Below are 15051 nucleotides of genomic sequence, written 5' to 3'. Positions count from 1 at the left end.
TATTTTCCTTCCGATTGGGCTAAAGTGGCTTTTATGATTGACTACCTAGCGGGTGATGCCTTGAAATGGGTCACCCCCCTATGGGAAGCATGGGATCCTGTCATCCTTGACCTGCAGGCCTTCCTGGTGGCCTTTCGTATGGTCTTCGAGGACCCTAACTCTGAAGCCCCTGCTGAAGCTTCACTTCCCAATATCCCGGAGCAGCCCCGACGGGTAATGTGTGTGGGTAGCGCAATAGTCCTCCAGCCCAATGAGACTACTGCCCACCCAGAATCCTCACAGGGTGACTACGCTTTCCGTAATACTTCTCTCAACCTCAAGAGGCAGTCCAGACGTGCTAGACTTAGAGGCAAGCTGTCACGCCAGGGTCTGTCCTCCCTGAGACCTCCTGACCCCAACCTTGAAGTCCCTACTGAAGCTTCATCTCCCTGTATCCCGGAGAAACCCCAATGGGTAATGTGCGTGGGTAGTGCACCAGTTCTCCTGGCCGAAGAGACTTCTGCCCATCCAGACTCCACACAGGAGAACTTCCTGCACCCGGCATCAGATGCTTCTTTCTCTTTAACCGGTGTGCATGTCCAAGGATGCTCCAAAGCTGTGGTTACCTCAGAGTCTGTGCACCTCTACTACCTGGCGGAGGATCCCCTGTTGCCTCCTGAACCCTCCGGGATACCACTCGATGACAAATGGAGAGAGACTTCTCTACACCCGGTACTCAATACTTTGTCCGCTTCGTCCTGTGAGCCTGACAATGGGTACCCCAAAGTGGTAGTTACCTCCGAGTCTCTACACCCCTCCGACCAGGCGGAGGACCTCCAGTTGTCTCCTGAACCCTTCGGGGTGCTACCTGGTAGCGAAAGGACAGAGACTCTCCTATACTCTGTACCTGATACCTCGCTCGCTTCGTCCAGTGAGTCCAACTTAGTGTACTCCGAAGCAGAGGTTACTCCTGAGTCTCTACACCCCTCCGACCAGGCGGAGGACCTCCAGTTGTGTTCAGAATCCTTCGGGGTGCCACCTGGTGGTGAATGGACAGAGACTTTCCTATATCCTGGATCTGATACCTCGCTTGCTTCGTCCAGTGAGTCCGACCTAGTGTACTCTGAAGCAGAGGTTACCCGTGAGTCTCTACACCCCTCTGACCAGGCGGAGGACCGCCAGCTGTCTCCAGAACCCTTCGGGGTGCCACCTGGTGGTGAATGGACAGAGACTTTCCTATACTCGGTACCCGATACCTCGCCTGCTTCCTCCAGTGAGTCCGACCTAGTGTACTCTGAAGCAGAGGTTACCCGTGAGTCTCTACACCCCTCTGACCAGGCGGAGGTCCGCCAGCTGTCTCCAGAACCCTTCGGGGTGCCACCTGGTGGTGAATGGACAGAGACTTTCCTATACTCGGTACCCGATACCTCGCCTGCTTCCTCCAGTGAGTCCGACCTAGTGTACTCTGAAGCAGTTGTTTTCTCTGAGCCTCTGCACTCTTCTGACCCGGCGGAGGACCTCCAGTTGTTTCCTGAATCCTCCGGGATATCACCAGATAACAAAGGGACAGTGACTTTTCCTCATTATGTACCTGATAACCCGTCTATTTCTTCCTGTGAGCTTGACAAGATGTACCTCGAAGCAGAGATTACCCTTAAGTCTCTGTCCCCCTCCAACCCAGTGAACGACTGGCCCTCGAATTCCCTGCGGAAGATTCTGGCAGGCCTGAAGAAGAGGGGGCGTAAGGGGGGAGGTACTGTAACATACCTGGCGGCGTCCTTGCATGGTGGTCCATCTCCCACTGTGCAAGAGGGCGCACTTGATCTCCTGTCCAGAATGTCTCTCTGGCTTCCCTCCATGCTGTCTGTTTGTGTCTGTTTCTGCTGCTTAAGGGCGGCGCCCGATCACTTCCTGCCTTTTGTACCTGCTGTGGGTCACACCCCTTGTGCGTCCTCAGCCTATTGCTGTCTGTCACCTGGTATATAGCTCAGCAGCTCCCTTCTATCCCTGCCTGTGCATAGTGTTTCCTTCAGTGTGTGCTTGCACTCTGAAGGTGCCAGGTCCCGTCTCTTGTCTCCTGCTTTTTGTATCAGTTCCCGTGTCTGAACTGAGTCCTGTATGTCTCCTGCTTTGCGGTATCAGCTCCCGTGTCTGAACTGAGTCCTGTATGTCTCCTGCTTTGCGGTTTCAGCTCCCGTGTCTGAACTGAGTCCTGTATGTCTCCTGCTTTGCGGTATCAGCTCCCGTGTCTGAACTGAGTCCTGTATGTCTCCTGCTTTGCGGTTTCAGCTCCCGTGTCTGAACTGAGTCCTGTATGTCTCCTGCTTTGCGGTATCAGCTCCCGTGTCTGAACTGTGTCCTTTTTGTGTTCTCTGGTCTGTCCTGTCTGAACACGCTCCTTGCCTGTTCGTTCCGCCTTTTAGTGGCCGATTTCCTAGACCCGCTCCTGCGTCTGGTCTGTCCTGTCTGAACACGCTCCTTGCCTGTTCGTTCCGCCTCTCTGGGGGCCGTATTCCCAGACCCGCTCCTGTATCCCTCTGCAGTGTCGGTCTCCTCCGTACACTCAGTTCCAGTCTGAACTCTCTCCTGTCCTTTACCTGTTTTGCCTCTATGTCCGTTCCCTTCCTTTTTCTGCAGAGTCTGAACTCGTACCTAACTCCTGCTTGTTGTCTCTGCAAGTACTGTGTGAGTATCTGGCTCTGTCTTTCCCTTCCTGTCTGTTCCGTGTGAACAGAGCCCTGTCCTCCCTGCTCAGCCTTGTCTGCACTCTAGCTGTGCTTGCCTGTAACCCTCTGCCTGTATTGTTCCTGAGTCCCGGTGTGTACTGGGTCCTATCCCGCCTGTGTTCCTACCTGCTAGTGCCTCTCTGTCTGCACTCTAGCTGTGCTTGCCTTTACCCCCCTGCCTGCATACCCGCCTGCCTGCATACCAGTCGTGCCTGCCTATACCCACCAGTCTGTGTGCCAGCCTACCAGCCTGTTCCTGTATTCCCCTGTGTGGGTCAACAGCCGTGTCCGGGGTCTGTCCTGGAGTAGCACCTGGTCCCTCTGCTCGGTTCCTCCTTGGTGCACTGGCGTCGTATGCCGTCGTGCGACCCTGGTCGGATCGGGTGAATACTTAGTCACGCCCCTCCAGGCATTCACTCTCCGGCACGGTCCAGTGGAATCACTACCAATCACTCGCACACGCCGCTTAGCCCGGGCGTGTGCATAACATCTGACACATAGACAACGCCTAGAGACGATGGTACAGGAGTATCTCCAAGTCTCCAAGTAAACATTGAAGCCATGACTGTGTCACTGGACCCTTGCTCTTTTTGGGCTTCCAATCTGGATAAATGGCCGGAGCTAGCCACTTACGCCTTGGAGATCTTGTCATGCCCCGCAGCCAGCGTTCTGTCTGAACGTGTGTTCAGCGCTGCTGGTGGTGTGCTGACAGATAAGCGCACGCGGCTCTCCACTGATAATGTAGACAGACTCACGTTCATAAAGATGAACAAATCATGGATCCGAAACGACTTTTCTACCCCTGTGTCATCCTGTGGAGAGTAAAAGCTTGTTGATTGGTTAAAATCACCCTACCAACCGTTTTAAGCTTTCAAATTACTAATCATGTTTATCTGTATCTTGGCTGGAAAATAATTTGGGCTTTGTAGCAGTGTGCAGCACTGATTCTATTAGGCCATCTATAATAAGCTCCACCAGATTTAAAATTACTAATCATGTTTATCTGTATCTTGACTGGAAAATAATTTGGGCTTTGTAGCAGTGTGCAGCACTGATCCTATTAGGCCATCTATACTAAAGCTTCACCAGATTTAAAATTAATAATAATTTTTAGCTGCATCTAGCCCGGAAAATAATTTTGGGGCTCCGAGATGCGCAAGACACATAAGTGCCTTCTTGCTGCACTACCTGCAGCATGACCCTCATATTGTCAGAATTCGAAGTAATCATGACTACTGGGTTGCCACACTCTTAGATCCCCCAAACTTTTCGGTCAACCTTTTCATTTTAATAAAGACCAAAAAAATGGTCATTTTTGAAATTATAAGCATTAGCAGGTTGTTAGAAACTGAAATCAAACAGTTTTCAACTCAAAACTTTATTCTAGGTGATGTTACATTTTCACATAGGACCCCTTGTTCGAAAGGAGCTTCTGAACTCTCTCGTCCATTGAATTTGTCAGGTTTTGGATGGTTTCTGCTTCAATTGTTTTGCATGAGGACAGAATACCCTCCCAGAGCTGTTGCTTAGATGTGAACTGCCTCCCGCCATCATAGACACTCCTTTTAATGATGCTCCAAAGGTTCTGAATGGGGTAGAGGTCAGGGGAGCATGGGGGTCACACCATAAGTTTGTCCCCTTTTATGCCCATATCAGCCAGAGATGCAGATGTTTTATGTGCAGCATGAGATGGTGCATTATCATGCAAAAAAATGATCTTGCTGTGAAATACACGGTTCTTCTTCTTGAACCATGGCAGGAAGTGCTGTTTGAGAAAATCCACATACATTATGGAGTTCATCTTTAGCGCCTTCAGGGATCCTAAAGGGGCCGACAATCTCTCTCCCCATGATTCCAGCCCAAAACATTACTCCACCTCCTCCTTGTTGGCGCTGTAGCCGTGTTTGCGTGGGGTGTCCATCAACCAGCCATCCTCCACTCCATCCATCTGGACCATCGAGCGCTGCACGGCACTCATCCGTGAACAAAACAGTTTTGAAATCAGTCTTCATGTAATGTTTGGCCCACTGGAGCCGTTTCTGCTTGTGTGAAGTGGATAGAGGAGGTCGACAGGATGGCGTATGCACAGCTGCAAACCTCTGAAGGACCCTGCATCTTGTTGTTCGGGGGACGTTGGAGGCACCAGCAGCTTCAAAAACTTGTCTGCTGCTATGACAAGGCTTTTTTGCCGCTGCTCTTTCAACCTGACGTAATTGCCTGTAGGAAAGAGTCCTCAATTTGCCCTTATCAGCACGCACACATGTGTACTGTGAATCAGCTACATACTTCTTGATTGCCAAGACACTTCATCCTGATCATCGCACAATGTTGATTGTAGTCATGCCTTGACCTAAACACTCCACAATTTGTTGCTTCTCAGCAGCCGACACATCCTTTTTCTTTCCCATTTTGGCAGAAAATGTAGGCTGCTTAATAATGTGAGACAGCCTTCTTAAGTAGTCTTGCCTTTCATTGGACACACCTGCCAAACTAATTAGCACAGGTGTCTGCAATTGCTTACAGTGATATAAAGAGCCCTGACACACATCACCATCAATGAGTTTAACTGACAAACAAACAAATTCTTCCCTTATCACTCCTAAACACTTTTTGCATAATAATTTGGAACACAGTGTACATGTGCTTTTCCACAAAACACCAGTGGTTCACGTAGTGAATCTTACAGTTCTAACTTGCCAACCGTGGTCTGTATGGAGTTGTTCAATAAAGGGCCCAAAATTAAGATAACATAGATGGGAGAGGTCTCTATGAATAGGAATTCCTAAGTATTTGATACCCTGTGAGGGCCAGGCAAAGGGAAAGTTGGACTGGATGGAATCCTATATGGATTTGGGGAGGGAGACATCGAGGGCCTCAGACTTCGCTGCATTGATTTTAAAATTTGACCATATAACAAAGTGATCTATTTCAGCCATAACAGCATGGATGGATATATGTGATTGAGTGATATATACTAGGACATCATCAGCAAATAGAGAGCACTTGTACTCGGTGCCTCCCACCTCAATCCACCTAATATTGGGGTTATGGCGAATTGATGAGAGCAGGTGCTCCGTCACTAGGATGTATAAGAGAGGGGACAGAGAACATCCCTGCCTTGTCCCATTGGTGATTGTGAAAGGTGATGAAAATGTTCTGATGCGCCCCCTGGGCCTTGGGACACCCGGAGCCGGACCCTTTTTGGTGGATGCTGGTGGTTGTAGTCTCCGTGGCGGCGACCCGGTTCCGTGGCTCAGGGCGGTCAAACCAGTGGCGGAACTATTTATGTGGTTTTGATGTTTAAATGTCCGACTACGCCACCCGTGGATTGCGGTCAGAGTGAACCGCCGCTCCAGGGCAGACCACTGAGGCTGGTGTTGTGGGTGCAACAGAGCGTAGCATAACTCCCCACGGGAGGAGTATAGCCTCAGGGCAGTGTATGCGGAGGATGGGGGTGATGGTGCAGGGCAGCAGCAGTAACGACACGGAGTCAGTGATGCAGTCCAGGGCCTTTACTCACAGTTCTTATTATCCAGACCACGTCTGCAGGTAACGGCTGCCCACGTCGTACTGTGCTCACCAGGTGAGGGGCTCAGACAACTCCCAGATAACTTTGGAGCGCTTCACAGGACCCCCTTTGTGTGTCCTTTGTCTGGCCTTTCTTACCAACCCTTCTGTCCGGCTGCCTCGGGCCTCCTCTTGGTAAACTTGGCGCCAGTTTCCCTGACCCTATGTGGTGCCTTCCTAGCGGGTGTAGCGAGGGGCTGCGCCACATAAAATGTCACAGCCTCCTGTTTCTAGCTGAGGGTCGTTTCCTGCCTCCACTAGTTTCGGGGACCGGTCTCCCCCTTTGGCCTGACCCCTCCACGCAAGTGGATTCGGGCGTGTGGTGGCGACTCGCCCGTCCGCACCCCTGGGATCCCTTCGTTCCTCGTTCCTGGAGCCTTCTCCGCTCCTCTTCCTTCCTTCTCCCTCTTCCAGGCCTGGGCCTCTGTTACTAGGCCCGCCTCCTGAGCAGAGCTCATGCAGAGCCCCTGCTCCCTGCCACTTCTGCTCAGACTTCTCTGCACTGAACTAAGATGGTGCCCACCTTTTATACTCCCTTCTCAATGCACCCAGGAACTGCTTCCTCCCTGCTCCTGCACTACAGGGTTCCCCTTCCTCAGTGTTCCCTCCCCCCACTCCAGCCAGGGACAGGGACTGTCGTGCCCATCTCAGGGGCATATTGGTCGCCCTGCCCCACGGCAATGTGGTGTAATGCATGCAGGTGTCGGGTCCTGATCCACACTACATCCTTACCTGAGAGTGAGATATCACACCTCTGGGTGAGGTGCAATACCTCTGTAGCAACCGAGCCCTCAGGGTGCTACAGTTCCATTTATCTTCAGCCTAGGTGACGTATTACGATACAGGGCCGTGATTTTGGCTATAAAAGGGTCCCCTAGACCCCTACCCCAAGCTTTTTAAGAGAATCATATATGGCGTGCCAGGAGACTCTATGGAATGCTTTCTCAGCATCCAACGAGAGTATCTAATTACAAATTTTTAACTGCATCTAGCCCAGGAAATACTTTGTGCCTAGTAGCAGTGTCTGCTAGTCAGCGGATTATCCCGGCTGTTAAGCAAGCTACACCACCTGTAGTTTGGACACTTAATTTTTTCAAAGGAAATGCTTCGGGACCACGGGATACTCAGTGAAGAGCATCAGGAGGCACCCCAAGGCATAGGGGCTGGGACTGGCAGTAGGATGCCTTGCGGTGGACAGCCGAGCTCGATCCTTATAAAAGCTTTTTAACTGCAGCAGCTTTAGTGGACGCTACTGGAGCTGGAATTACGCGGCTGCTGGCATGAGACTTGCCCTCCAATAGATCCTTGTAAATGGATTTAAAGTGTATTCATTCAAATTAGAGAGACAATTTAAATTAAAAAGCTTAGAGCTGCCTCCACCACAGGGGGGCTCGCTCGACCCACCAGCGGACAGGCACCAGTATTGGGAGAGGGGGGCTGGCCGTCAGGGTTCACCGCGGCTCTGGCACAAACCCGGCGACGCGGAGGTGGCACGGGCAGGAGCGGACTGAACGTGTCGGCTTCTCACTTTTTGGATTTTAGAAGGGCATGACATGCCTATATCTGTGTCTCCCCCTCCTTTTACTCCTCCACCTCTTTTCTTTTCGCATGACTATATGTACTTATCACTTTTCCATGTGTTAGTTGTGTCTTCTGAGCAGTTTGTCAGCTTTTGGACACCTTTGAAGGTGTTTTCTATGTGTTTCTATGTGTTTTTGTTTGCCTGCCATTGGTTTTAACGGTGTTCGAAGGTGTTCGACGAACAGTTCGACGAACAGTTCGGCGAACTCACGGGTGTTCGACGAACCGAACCGAACTCGAACACTACGGGGGTGGCTCAACACTACTATTTGCATCCTGTTCAACATACTACCATAGAGCATAACCCCTGTAAAGTTCTGAGATTGTGGGTTTTAATAATCACCCATGCAGGTTAACAATGCAACAATATTTTATTCCTCACATCCATGGTAATACAGCAATTCCAGGTAAATGTCCAAAATAAAATTGTCTAAGTCCACAAGATTCCCTTCCCAGGACGGTAGTTCCACTGTCTTTGTGCTAGTATAGTCTGTAGTCTCAGTTCCCGATCCTCCAGACGACAGGTAAAATGATAGAAGCACAGGTATCCAGTAGCAACAATCCTTTAAGAAAGTTTAAATCCAACCGACAGATCCCACAACTGTAGCATGTTTATCCAGTCCAGGTCCTCAGTCTCGATCCTTTTCCTTCGATGTCATTCCACACAACTCCCCACTAAACATGTGACTTCTTTTCTCCTTCACTAGGATCAGCCCTCTGAATGGGCAGAACTGCTGTCACCCTCCCCCCCAAAGCTAAGTGTGCATTAGTGGAAGTATTTTTCTCAGGTCGAACCCATCACCTGGGTCTGCATGTGAGACTCCCTGTGGTGATGGCCCCGCCGGATCTTCTTTCAACACTCACACAATGGGCCTAGACGCTGTCTGAACAATGGCTTAAGGCTCTTGAGATACTGATGAGATTACTGGATTGCTGGACACTTTATAAGTAAAATTAGTGTACATAAACTGACAAGCAAGCAGAACATTAATAAAACGCAGCAAGCAAATCTCTAATAAAACACAATAATAATATCGACGGAAACTGAGCTCTGTGATGGAAAAGTCTCATATTCTTTAGTAAGTGGGCAGGTCCTCACATACCACATACTGTACATACATGCCACCTCACATACATACTGACAACTCATGCAGCAGGCAGACGTTCTCAAATAACTGGAGATGTTCATCAATATCCGAGGTGTGCTCATTGAACTGTGGTATATCCCGGTACCTTAAAGATACAGGCCCCTCTCTCCTGTTATCCACTGTCCTCTGTGCTTTGGCGGGTGGGGGTACAGCTACATGGAGTGCAACATCATTGTACGTCCTGTAGGCTCTCTATTTGTTGGTCAGCAATCGTTTTCTTGTCAAGTGTCCTTTTTTCAAATGTGAGTGGCAGAAGACATCGAGGGAGAAGACATTGGCACACTTGACAAAAGTAATGCAATTCCACTAGGCAACATCATAAAAGACACCGCTGGCCACTCAAAACATCTTCAACTTCATCAGGTAACATCTTATTCTTCGTCTACATTAGAGGATCAAGCTGTAGGAGTGGTGGAGATGATGTGTTACTCCCTGACATCTCAAGTGGTTAAATGTATTTTATATTAATGTATTTTGTCAAAAGTAAAATCCTCTGGGACTGCAGTCTAGCCTAGATAGGGTTAACTTTAACGGCTGACCTAACTCTGGGAGGGGGGAACAGAGAGTTTTTGCCAAGTTCAGGAAGTGACAGTTCAGTTGGGAAAAGTAGTGAGAAGTGACAGTCGCAGTTGCAGATGATAGGCTGTTAGGGACAATGTGAGCCTAATACTCGGGTACCTTACAAAACCACCACACAAACAGCCATTCCTGTTGAAACAACTCCTGATGCTTTATTGGCTTGTCTACTGGGAGATGAGCAGTCACTGGATCCAAGCAAGCCAGCCTCCATGTATGCAATCTCGGTTATCATGAGGACACCATTGTTTGGTGAGTCTCCTTGCATTAATGCTTCATTAGTGAAAGAGGTTATATTTTGATCCAATTTAGTCTCTTTATTGCAGAAATATTGGCTTTAGGGATTTACCACCTTGTTCATGTCATTTGCCAATATTTTCCAGAAAAAGAAGCTGAGCTTTTCACCTATTCAGATACTTTCTTCACTACCCACAAGCTGCTGTTTGGTTGTGATATGACAAAGAATTCGGTTGGCTTTCATGCATAAAATTGGTTGGGAGTCGAAGGCAACAGATGTGTAGCTGTGTGGCTGCAACTCATTTTAGCTAAAAATTAATCTCGTCCCTTTGCAAGTGGAACCGTGGCTGCCAGTACAAGTATCAGGGACACAGCCCAACATCACAATGGAGCCTACTGGTTTTTTAATGAAGGTCATTGCTGATTCTTTATAAATTTCATCACAAATGCTCCATTTGTGGGGGTGCCCACTCTACAATTTTGTGTTTCTGTCGAGCCAAACAGCCTTCTAAACTGGGCCCTGACATTGCAATACAGAAAGTCATTGCGCGTCCTCAAAACCGGTCCATGGCTTGCCTGTTCGCCAAAGAGATGGGAGGTGGAAATTTTCGTTGAAGGTTTCAGTGAGGGTTTCTATATTTGTCATAAATATTACCTCGGTGACGTATTTGTCAGCGAATTTGAAGCCAATTGATCAATGACAATTTACAGATAACATGCAATAAATTAAGGAAGTTCATTTGGATAGGGGGGCTGGCCCCCTTGGGAAGCCACAATACCCAAATTTAAGAGTTTTTGCCTTGCATTTAGTTCCAAAAAAAGCCAAGGGAATTGTAATAAAATTCATCATCCTTCTCTTTTGGCGGTTTTGTGAATAATGGTATATTGAAGGAAAAGTCTGTGTCATGTTATATCACTTTTGATGCGGTCATACAGTTGGTGAGGCAAGCTATTCAGGGAGCTTTATTTTCCAAGTCTGATATAGAATCTTCGTTCCGTTTATTGCCTGTATGCCCTATTAGGATGTTGTTTGCAGGATCTTTTCTATGTAGACATGTGTCTACCAATGGGTTGTTCATTATCCTGCAGTTATTTTGAAATGTTAGCTTCCTTTGCTTTCCCAGCATTGCAAATCTACAGGGCTCCTCCTCACCAGGATGTCTGTTATGGGTTGTGAGGTTACTTGATGAAGGATAGGAGTATTTGTATTTGAACAGATAACATGGGGGATGTGTGGGTCGTAAATGCTTTTTTGTTCAATACATTGCCAGTTCTTGCTTTGTTGCATATACTGGTGTGAATAAGTTAGCAGTGGATGCTTTCTCTTGCTTTTACATGCCAGTGTTCCGGGACACCCATCTTGATGCGCAGCCAGAAGGGGAAGACTGCCAGTGTCACTTGTGGGTTGTGTTAAAGGCGAACTTCATCAATTCAATTAGTAATTCCGTTGTCCCTGCAACTTGGAAGAATCACAGCAAGAATTGGGAAGTATGGTTGAATATAGTAGGTGAGGTTTTACTGGTAGGTATTACAGGTGATTTGAAGGTCGCTTTTGGATATTTGACAGAACTTCAGGACGTTTTTGTGTCAACTGCAGGGGCAGGACACGATTTGGCAGGGGGAGTTTTCAAGTTTTCATGTAAAACGCTGGGGGTGCAAAGATCTTACAAAAGAATTTGCACTTAGACAGGTTTTAAAAGGATGGAAAAGGGATATTGCCAAAAGGGACGGCAGACTTTCAGTTTCTATCAAGTTGTTGTAGCATATTTTGGAGTCTACAAGAATAGTTTCTTCTGACTTGTTTGAAGATAAATAAACACCTAAATTCACAATCCATGTAGTAAAGGTCATATGCACTATAATTGAGAAACACCAAAGAACCTAAACAAATGCAAGCCAATAAAATCCCTAAATCATTATTGATGACATATAAAATACACAATAGAAAACTATATAAAATGAAATAGAGCACCACAGGTAATGAACAAATGGCAGAATTCACCCTAGTAAAAGTAAAGCCATAGTAGAAACCTTGCTGTACCACTCCATAAAAGGTAAGTAAAATAGCACAAATATTAAATATGATGTTAATATAATAATATATAAAATAATAATACTGAGGTAGTTGTAGTATCAATATGTAAACCAAACTGCTCATATAATGGTGCAGCTAAATAAGAGATAAACAATAATAGCAATAACATACTATATCCACATTGTGCAAGAGGTACATACCACAAGGAGGCTGGAGGAAAACCGTCATACCCATTGCGCGTTTTGCAGAAACTGCTTCGTCCAAGGGTGGAGTAGTCTAGGAGTGTAAGGTATTTAAGTGGGAATCATCCAATGAGAAAGAATAATTAATTGATCAACACCTGTATATTACAGATGTTCATACTCCAATGTGTTCAGCCTATATATACCCATACAGATATTAAACACGGGAAAGCCCGCTGTGTATGTCACACGCTACTGTGATAGAAAACTGTGAACTGCACAGTAAAATCCGTATACTGGATGTGCATGTACAGAATTAGCATAAGCACGTCACCACTCATGTGACCCGATACGACCACATAATGAAACGCACGTCACTGAATATGTAACGAAATATGGTCATGTGGAAGCGAACACGTAACAGATCACACGACCAAACATGGCCACATGATAACAGCGACGCTTGGGAGACACGTGGACAACGCTGTTTTTAGCTATGGTAACAGGAGAGGCCGGATATAGAGCATCATTATCCATGTAACTCAAATACGATCATATGATTAACCCCCGGGGATAGAATTAAACAAACAAAATTAAACAAATACAACTGACAGAGCTAGAATTAAACAAACACATTAAACTGCCTAACACAGTTCCCATTCTATTGGCCCAATAACACATATAACCCACTATCACTTCTCTTTCCTCTCCTCCCCTGGTGCACAATCCGCACTCCACAAACTTGCATACCCTTGCAGAAATCTCAAACACTTCGACCTACACTCACTCTCTGAATTCCTTCTCCATATTACAGACATAAGCTCCTTACATGATACCGATGTTGCTGCCGCTTTATATAACACCACAACAGCTGCAGCCCTCAATTCGGTCGCCCACCTCACAAATACCAAAGCTCACACAATCAATAGGCAACCCTGGCACACCAGCCTGACTAAAGAACTGAGACCTGCCTCCAGGGTGGCTAAGTGGAGATGGAAAAAGTCCCACTTCAATGAGCACTTCATTGCATTCAAACAGTCCCTCACTACTTTCAAGTCCACACGCACCGCAGCAAAAGAAACCTACTTCTCATCTCTCATATCCTCCCTGTCACACAACCCTAAACAGCTATTCAACACTTTCAATTCTCTCCTCCGTCCCCCAGGGCCTCCTAACCTCTCCTCTCATCTCAGCCGAGGACTTTGCCTCATTCTTCAGGCAGAAGATTGATACCATCAGACAAAGCTTTTGCCTAAAGTCCCCACAGCCCCTTCTCATTACGGAAGATCAACTTTCCTCCTTACTCTCCAAGTCACACCTCATCATCTGTGAACTTGACCCTATCCTGTCCCACCTCATCCCTAACCTTGCTACAGTCTTCATTCAACTCTAACCCACCTCTCCAACCTGTCACTAACAACTGGTGTCTTCCCCTCATGCTTCAAACATGCCTCATAGTTACATAGTTACATAGTTTATAAGGCCGAAAAAAGACAAGCGTCCATCCAGTTCAGCCTATTTCTTGCGCACTGCAGCTATTCCACAGCGTTGATCCAGGGGAAGGTAAAAAAAAATCCCATGCGTTATAGGCCAATTTACATCATTGAGGAAAAATTCACTTCCCGACTCCAATCTGGCAGTCAGATTAAATCCCTGGATTAATTAACTATCACTAAGCATAAGATGCCTCGATCACACCCATCCTCAAAAAAACGTCCCTTGACCCATCCTCTTTGACTAGCTATCGCCCCATATCACTTCTCCCCTATGCCTCAAAACTACTGGAACAACACGTCCATTTTGAACTGTCCTCCCACCTCTCCTCCTGCTCCCTCTTTGACCGCTTACAATCTGGCTTCCAACTGCACCATTCTACTGAAACTGCCCAGACTAAAGTCACCAATGACTTAGTAACTGCCAATTCCAAGCAACACTATTCTGTCCTTCTCCTCCTGGACCTTTCATCTGCCTTCGACACAGCGGACCATTCTCTCTTATTACAGATTCTCTTATCTCTTGGCATCAAAGACTTGGCCCTATCTTAAATCTCCTCATACCTAACAGAGCAGACTTTCAGTGTTTCTCATTCACACACCACCTCCTCATCTCACCCCTTATCTGTCAGTGTCCCCCAAGTTTCAGTCCTAGGACCTCTGCTCTTCTCAATCTACACCCTCGGCCTTGGACAGCTCATAGAGTCCCACGGCTTTCAGTATCATCTCTATGCTGATGACACATAGATTTACCTCTCTGGACCTGATATCACCTCCTTACGAACTAGAATCCCACAATGTCTGTCCGCTATCTCATCCTTCTTCTCTACTAGATTTCTAAAACTTAACATGGATAAAACTGAATTCATCATCTTTCCCCCATCTCTCTCAGCCCCGCCATCTAACCTAGCCATCAAAATCAATGGCTGTCCACTTTCCCCAGTCCCACAAGCTTGCTGCCTCGAGGTAACCCTGGACTCTAACCTCTCCTTCAAATCACACATCCAAGCCCTTTCCACTTCCTGCCGATTCCAACTCAAAAACATCTCCCGGATCCGCACATTCCTCAATCACAAATCTGCCTCAACTACTGCAACCTCCTGCTCTGTGGCCTCCCCTCTAACACTCTTGCACCCCTCCAATCTATCCTAAACTCTGCTGCCTGACTAATTCACCTGTCCCCCCGCTATTCCCCGACCTCTCCTCTCTGTCAATCCCTTCACTGGCTCCCCATTGCCCAGAGACTCCAGTTCAAAACCCTAACCATGGCATACAAAGCCATCCACAACCTGTCTCCTCCATACATCTATGACCTAGTCTCCCGATGCATACGCACACGCAACCTATGATCCTCACAAGATCTCCTTCTCTACTCCCTTCTTATCTCCTCTTCCCACAATTGCATACAAGATTTCTCCCGTGTTTCCCCCCTACTCTGGAACTCTCTACCCCAACATATCAGGCTCTCGCCTACCATGGAAACCTTCAAAAGGAACCTGAAGACCCACCTGTTCTGACAAGCCTACA

The 15051-nt window shown here is 47.4% G+C and overlaps 1 protein-coding gene across 1 annotated transcript in view; it reads right to left on the bottom strand.

The window, feature by feature from the left end:
• LOC141166466 (creatine kinase U-type, mitochondrial-like) overlaps nucleotides 1-12285 on the bottom strand; it is a 194037-nt gene extending 181752 nt beyond the window's left edge. Inside the window, exon 1 of the mRNA XM_073653172.1 lies at nucleotides 12050-12285. The gene's annotated coding sequence lies outside the window, so the exon portion shown is untranslated. The remainder of the gene's footprint in view (nucleotides 1-12049) is intronic.
• Between the last annotated feature and the right edge of the window lie 2766 nt (nucleotides 12286-15051).

Source organism: Phyllobates terribilis, unplaced genomic scaffold, assembly GCF_046119375.1.
Source record: "Phyllobates terribilis strain yellow unplaced genomic scaffold, ASM4611937v1 Scaffold_11__3_contigs__length_659146591, whole genome shotgun sequence".
Classification (NCBI taxonomy): domain Eukaryota; kingdom Metazoa; phylum Chordata; class Amphibia; order Anura; family Dendrobatidae; genus Phyllobates; species Phyllobates terribilis.
Note: the sequence above shows the minus strand (reverse complement) of the source record. Positions and strands in the feature narration are given on the sequence as shown.